This window comes from Glycine max, chromosome 20, assembly GCF_000004515.6.
Source record: "Glycine max cultivar Williams 82 chromosome 20, Glycine_max_v4.0, whole genome shotgun sequence".
Taxonomy (NCBI): Eukaryota; Viridiplantae; Streptophyta; class Magnoliopsida; order Fabales; family Fabaceae; genus Glycine; species Glycine max.
The window spans coordinates 12,614,174-12,621,959 of NC_038256.2; positions in this window are offsets into that span (position 1 = coordinate 12,614,174).

A 7,786-nucleotide genomic window follows, 5' to 3' on the forward strand; every position below is an offset into this window, starting at 1 on the left:
ACGAAATTGCAGAAAACAAATTTTATTCTACGTGAACAGTGCGCATGAACAGTAAAAACTGGAATTCTAAAATCCTAGAATTATTCTCCTCTTCGAAAAAAACTCCCAAAACTAAAACCTTGGTGCTGTTATATAGGTTCTCAACCCCAAAGCTTACAAATCTGTTTTAAGTCCAAGCCCATAAATAAAATAAAATTTGGACAAGATAAGATAAGATTAGATGAAATAAAATCTAGATAAGATAAGATAAGATTGGATGAAATAATATCTAGATTAAATAAAATCTAGATAAGATAAGATTTGATAAAATAAAATTGTCTGCTCTCTTCAAGTCCAAGCCCAATTCCGAATTCAAACCCAATTGCTTATAATTCTCCTAAAATTAAATTAAAAACACAAAATTAGTCCAGTAGGCCCAAATGATTAAACTGCATAATTAATTTTACAATTAAGGCTGTAATTAAAATGGTGACAAAAAGGGTTAAGAAATAAGAGAAAATAATGACACATCAAATTCCCCCACACTTAGCCTTTTGTACTCCTGGGCAAAATAAAAAAGCAAAGCAAGGGACAAATCTAGAGACATTAAAGAGAAACAAACAGACACAAAAATAATTACATATTTCTCAATGAATCTCAAGGAATGAAAATAATGGGTAACATCCAACACGTAAAGAGTTAAAGAATTAAGGTCGTCATGAAAATCATCCAAGCATCTCAAACATGGCAAGATAGTCAATCAGCTCAAGAATGAAAAGTGATAAAGCCTCACAAGATATGCACTCTATCTCTCAAGTGTCTAGGCTAGTGTTTACTCTCAGAGCACCCATGAAAACAAACACCACATAGACTTGGCAAGACTCTAAAATTGACAACCACATCACAAACACATGCACATGAGGATCAAAAGGTTTTTTAAGGTTGTAATGGGGCCAAGGACAAGGTAGAGGAAAGTATGGGATAGTAGCTAAAACCCAAAGGAATAGAGGAGCAATGGGGAATAAGTGGGAAGTAAGAAAAAGTAGTAAACCCCAAAACCAAAATTAAAAATTAAGCATAAAAAGTAAACCCAAAACAAAATCAACCAAGTCCTCAAACCAATCCAAGTCTTCAAACTAAGACCTTATTTATTCATCTTCATTCTCTCTTTTTTTTTTTTTTCTTTTTTTGTATATATATATATATATTGTGAACAGTAGCAATTGAAAGTATTTGAAAATTAAAGCAACAATTAGGCAATATATGTATATACATCAAGCATGGCCAAAATACATCATCAAGCATGGCCAACAAAAACATATCATCCAATGAAACATACCCCCCCACACTTATTCCCAAAATAATTCCAAAGCTCCAAAATTCCTTAAGGGTAGGATGAGATCATGGTTTTTCACTTAAGGCTTGTAATGATCTTCAAAACAAAGAAAGGGGAACATAGACTCAAAGGGGCTATCAAAGGAATTAATTCAAGGTAGGCTCATTTGGCTAGAGGCTTATAAGAACAAAATGCCTAAATCATCTCCCAACATGCATGTGAAGCAAGAAGTATCAACAAGAGTCAAGCCAAGGCTATTGTGCAAGCAATCAATGGGGCAAAACACACCGAATAAAATAAATGATGATTGCTCAAATTCTCACCAAGGATAAACCTATCACTTTCAATTCGAACTTTCAAAACTAACTTGACATGTAGAGAAAAACAAGGATTTCAATTCACAAAATGCCAAGAAACTCCTATTTCGAAAACAATTACCCATTACCTGTACATAACCCAAAATTCAAAGAGAAACATGCAATGTTGTACACAAAACATAAAACCAAAATAACAAAATTAACCTAGAAAAACCTAATAAAATTAAACTAGAATACCCAAAAAATTTAAAGAACAATCTCTCCCCCCCCCCCCCCCCCCACACTTAAACAACACATTGTCCTCAATGTAGCACTATCATAAGATCAAGAACAATTAAAACAATCAATAAATTTGGACAAGTGCAATAAAAGTAAAGAAGGAGACAGAAAAAGAAAACTCTCTAAGTCATGGCGGAAGAGAAGTAGGGTGAAGTAAGGAGGTCTCCTCTACCACTACATCCACTAAGCAGAGATTTGTGAGGAATGGTTATAGTCGGTGTCCATTGACCTTGAAGCTCTTATCTGTGGATTCACTTTTGATCTCAACTGTACCATAAGGAAAAACATTAGTCACCACAAAAGGACCAATCCACTTTGACCTCAACTTACCACTCATGAGTCCGAGTCTAAAGTTATACAATAAAACTTTCTGTCCAACCACAAAGTCCTTCTTAGCTATCAAACTATCATGAAGCTTCATGGTCTTCTCCTTGTAGAATTTGGAATTCTCATAGGCTTCTAAACGAATCTCATCTAGCTCACTTAGTTACAACTTCCTTTCCTCTCTAGCCTGATCCATAGAGAAGTTGTAGGTTTTTACAGCCTAGTAGGCTTTGTGCTCTATCTCTACAGGAAGATGACATGCCTTGCTAAAGACAACCCGATAAGGTGACATTCCTATGGGTGCTTTGTAGGCAGTCCTATGCGCCCAAAGAGCATCATCCATCCTGGTGCTCCAATCATTTCTGTTCGGCTGCACAATCTTCTCCAAGATCTTTTTTATCTCCCTGTTTGAAATCTCAGCCTACCCATTAGTTTGGGGGTGGTAAGGTGTGGAAATTCTGTGCACGACCCCATACTTTTTGAGCAAGGCATACATGGACCTATTACAAAAATGGTGCCTTGATCACTAACGATGGCTCTCGGGACTCCAAACCTGCAAAACAAATTAGATCTAAAAAAATCTACAATAACCTTAGCATCGTTAGTTCTGGTGGGTTTGGCTTCCACCCATTTTGAAACATAATCAACAGCAATGAGAATATAAACAAAACCAAAAGAGACAGGGAAAGGCCCCATAAAATCTATACCCCAGACATCAAACACCTCACATAATAACATGGATTGTTGAGGCATTTGCTGTCTCCATGAAAGTGAGTCGCCTACTCTCTGACAAGGCTCACAAGTGCTACAGATTCTCCACGCATCCTTGAAGATGGTGGGCCAATAGAAACCGCAGTCAAGCACCTTGCGAGCTGTCCTCTGTATGCCAAGATGGCCACCTGGTGCGGAAGAATGACAAAATTGCAGGACTGAGTCAATCTCATGTGTCATACCCTAATTTCGTCTGGGAACTATTGCTTGATGGCATGCAACCTTTCATTGACCGCTTCAAGGTACTTGGCACCCTTTGTTGCACAATATGTGAAGTCCCGACATGTGCCGGAAATCAAAAAGAAGCGTTGTTACGCGATCCGTGAAATTCCGTAACGTGTCGAAAATCAAAAGGAAGTATTGTTACGCAATCCGTGAGTTTCCGTTACTTTTCGAAAGTTAAAAAAGGAGTAATTACATGATCCGTAAGGTCCCGTAACCTTACAGAAAGAAAACAGGTATCGTTACAAAATTTGTAAAGTTTCGTAACGTTACAGAAAAAGAATCACCACAAAAAGCAAAGGGGGTGTATTTAGTAAAAAATGGGGTGCAAACAGTAACCAGGCCCACTTGGGCCTTCCAGATTCTTCCTCCAGAAGGCGGTTTCTTCTGGAGGAAGCAACCTGGCTTGCCTGGGCGAGCTGGGTGGCAAGCTCTTCCCCTATTTTGCTATAAATAGGGGGAGGAGTGAAGAAGAAAAGGGTTCAGCCTTCTTGGCACTTCGTATTCAGTTGAAATTGCTGAGGAAAATTGTTTCCGTGAAGAAAATTCAAGCCGAGGCGCTTCCGTAACGTTTCCATAACGTTTCCGTGGGTAATTACGCGAAGATTTTTAACCGTTCTTCGACATTCATCGTTCGTTCTTCGCTGTTCTTCGGTCTTCAACCGGTAAGTACCCCAAATCGAGCTTTTCAATTCATTCTATGTACCCGTGGTGGTTCCCATTTGTTTCGTGTATTTTTATTCTCATTTCATTTACTTTCCGTATCCCCTTTTGACGTGCTTCAGTCATTTATTTAAGTCATTTCTCGCCTAATAAAAAAATAAAATAAATTTCCACCGATCATTTGATTTGTAATATCCGTTAATTTCTGTTAAAATGAAATCCGACCGTTCGGTTGTGCCGTAGCCACGTTGGAAATAAAAAAAGAGGTAAAATAATAATATAATAATAAAAAAATACCTTTTAGTAAAATAAAGCAAAAAAATCAATCGAACGTTTCTCTTTGGGATTTCTCTTTCTTAATTGAATTGACTAATAACTAAAGTGAAACTAAGGCTAAAATCAACTCGCAAAGTCAAGCTCGTCCACAAAAAAATCACTAAAAAAGGATTTGAAAATTCAATATCTCAGTTTTTCTTACCAAGTAAATGGATCATTTTTAAGGTCCAACGCCTTAAAATGATCATCTTCCAAGTAAAAAGAATCGCTTGATTCACCCTTTAAAAAGAACTACGTAGGTCTGATTTCCTCTTCGATGGAGGGTACGTAGGAGCAAGAGCCCTGCTATTGTCAACCTCAAAAATAAAAAAGAAATAAAAGTTTAGATACACAATTTCACACAATTCTAATCTAAGGCTGTTGTCTTTTGGGACAATCGTGAGAGGTGTTAATACCTTCCTCAAACGTAAATACAACTCCCGAATCTGGAATATTCTTCATGACCGGTTTCCTTCGGTTTTTTCCGATGTTTTCCACAAATAAACGTTGGTGGCGACTCCGCGCATTTTCCTCCTTTGGAAAACGCGCCCGTGAGCCTCGCCTCGCTCGCCCGCAAAAGGGCATGTTGCGACAGTTGGCGACTCCACCGGGGACTGTTTTTGTGAGTTAGGCCTATTTTAGGAAATTGTGGAATTGTGAAACTTTGTGTGTGCATTTTTGAAATGTGTAAATATAATAAATGCTATCTTTTCCACATTTTTACACTGCATTCTAAGCACCCACGGGTTTGAGTAAAAAAGGGGCCCTCTACCTGAGTCCATGGGAATTTAAGGAGTGGAGGTGAATCTATGGTCATGCTAGGTCTCCGACTTGCTTGATAATAGTGAAACCTCGTCTAGAGCTTTCTCTCTTTATAATGTGTTGTCGCTGGTATTCCATACCGCCGCAATATTATTATCTTGAGTGATGATACCTCTAGAAAACAGCCATGTGAGATATGGATCGTTGGGAGTAGTTATTAGAGACTCCTAGATATTATCCTATAGGTCCCTAAAATAGGGGCACGAAGCGAACACGCTGTGTGCCTTTTAAACACTGTCATGCATATAACCTAAATGTCATGTACGCCTTTGTTGTATGATTATTTGAGGATATTGCCATGCTGTGTAAATCCCCCTGTTGCGCTTTTGCGCATCTGCATCATGCCGTCACACATGCGTTGTATGTGGGTCTCGTCTTTTGTCGTGGGAAGTCGGAATATCCATATCGTCTTCTTAACTGCACACATGGGGCACTGCGCCCCCAAATGCGCAGGTAAGGAGAAATGATTTTTCGGGCTCTCGTGTCCGTAAATGCATTCATATCATGCATCGCATAAACATCTCTCCATCATCATAATGAACATATCGTTCCTGCATTTGTCCGTTATCACATTCTAGCCTCACATTTTGCATGAGTCATTTCATCATCATGCATATGCGTTCAACATACTTTTTGTTCTACAAGTTTGCTCATACATGATCCTTGTGTTTTCCTCTACAAAACAAAAACAAAAAAAGGGAAGCATGAAAATTCATGATGCATTCTTAGTTGCATGTGTTAGGTACCATGAGCCAACCATGTTGGGATCATAAACCCATTTCTAAAATAAAAAAAACACAAACAACAAAACAAAATGATTGAGCATGGTACCTAATGCGTGGTTAACTAAGAAAGGATGTCTCTTCGGGCATCTCAATCTCATAATTACATTTTCCATGCATAGCATGCGTATTCCCGAGTCTTTCATCCCTATGAAATGTTGTTGAAGTATTGGCGATCAAAATTGCCATTCCCTGGGTTATGGGGTTGAACCAAGCTCGTGCTTTTACGAAAAGGTTCATCGAGTCAAGTTGAAGTAAGGAAGTAACCATCTTGCAAAATTGGGGCAAAAGATGGATCGTGTTACATCATTGCTTCGTCTACTGCCAAACACGTTTAGGATTGTTGATATCCTTGTTACTTCCAGCTTCACCTTGACAAAGATGTCATGGACCATGTTGAAAATCTAAATTGATTCAACCCCATGTCCTGCGTAAAAATTCGCAATACTTCAACTATGCATCATTTGCATACATCCATGCTTTTCATTGGTTGCATTGCTCATTACATTCTTTCCTTGAAAAATAAAATAAAATAAAATGAACTTAATCATTGTTATAAAAAAAAAAACATGCTTTACGGTGACCTCACCGAACCTGTGCTAGAGCTAGAGTAATGGGTGAAGTAGAGGAGGTACAAGAGAAGATGAAGGCCGACATGGAGGCCATGAAAGAGCAAATGGCCACGATGATGGCCATGATGAGCATGAGGAAGATAATGGAAGCCAATGCAGTTGTAGTTGCCGCTACCAGCACTGTTGCTAAGGTGAACCCGATGCCCTCATCTGGCCTCAACCAAATGAATCATCCAACCTCAGCTATGGTAGGCAAAGATTTGGGAAGTACGGGCGGCCCCCATGATGTGCAAATTCAAAACGAGCACGCCTTCCCGCCATATGGCTTGCCTCTTAACTATACGTCACCCAATGTGGCGTACACTCCCAATAAGAATGTCAATAACTCCTATACCCATTGAGAGCCAGCAACCCCAAAATGATCATGCACATGTCTCTTAAATAGTGGGGGAGACACATGAAATTCCCCACCACAATCCAGCCGACTCCGAGCCTTGCCTCGGATATGCCACTGAAGGGCAAGCAGTTGGTGATATACCCCTGCAAAACACTTTGGAGGGCCCTCAGTATCACCCACAACCACACCCCTTGCATTCCACAGCGATTAAAAACCCTCATGCTATGGCAGAAATGGAAAAGTTGGATCATGTAGAGGAAAGGCTCAGGGCCATTGAAGGAAGTGAAGATTGTGCCTAGAAGAGTTGTTCCTAGTACCCAATATCATCACCCTTCCCAAGTGCAAGGTGCTGGACTTTGACAAGTACAAGGGGACTACTTGCCCCAAGAACCATCCAAAGATGTATTGTCGGAAAATGGGGGCATACACAAAAGATGAGGACTACTGTTGATACATTTCTTCTAGGAAAGTCTTACGGGGGTAATTGCTACCTAGTACACTAACTTGAAACCTTCCCGAGTCCATTCTTGGAAAGACCTAATGGTTGCTTTCATTAGGCAGTATCAGTACAATTCTGATATGGCTCCGGATAGGATGCAACTACAGAACATGTGCAAAAAAGGGGGCATGGATCTTTTAAAGAATACGCCCAAAGGTGGAGGGATCTGGCCGCCCAAGTGGCACCCCCAATGATGGAAAGGGAGATGGTAATCGTGATGGTAGACACATTACCAGTATTCTACTATGAAAATGGTGGGTTACACACCTTCAAGCTTTGCGGATATGGTCTTTACCGACGAGAGGATCAAAGTGGGTCTAAAAAGAGGCAAATCTGATCATCATGCTTTGATAAATGCAAAAAAACTGGGGCAAATGAAAAGGGTGAGAATGAGGGAGAAGCCCATGCTGTGACTGTCATTCCTATTTGGCCAAGTTTCCCACCAACCCAACATTGTCATTACTCAGCCAATAACAATCCATTTCCTTACCCACCACCCAGTTATCCA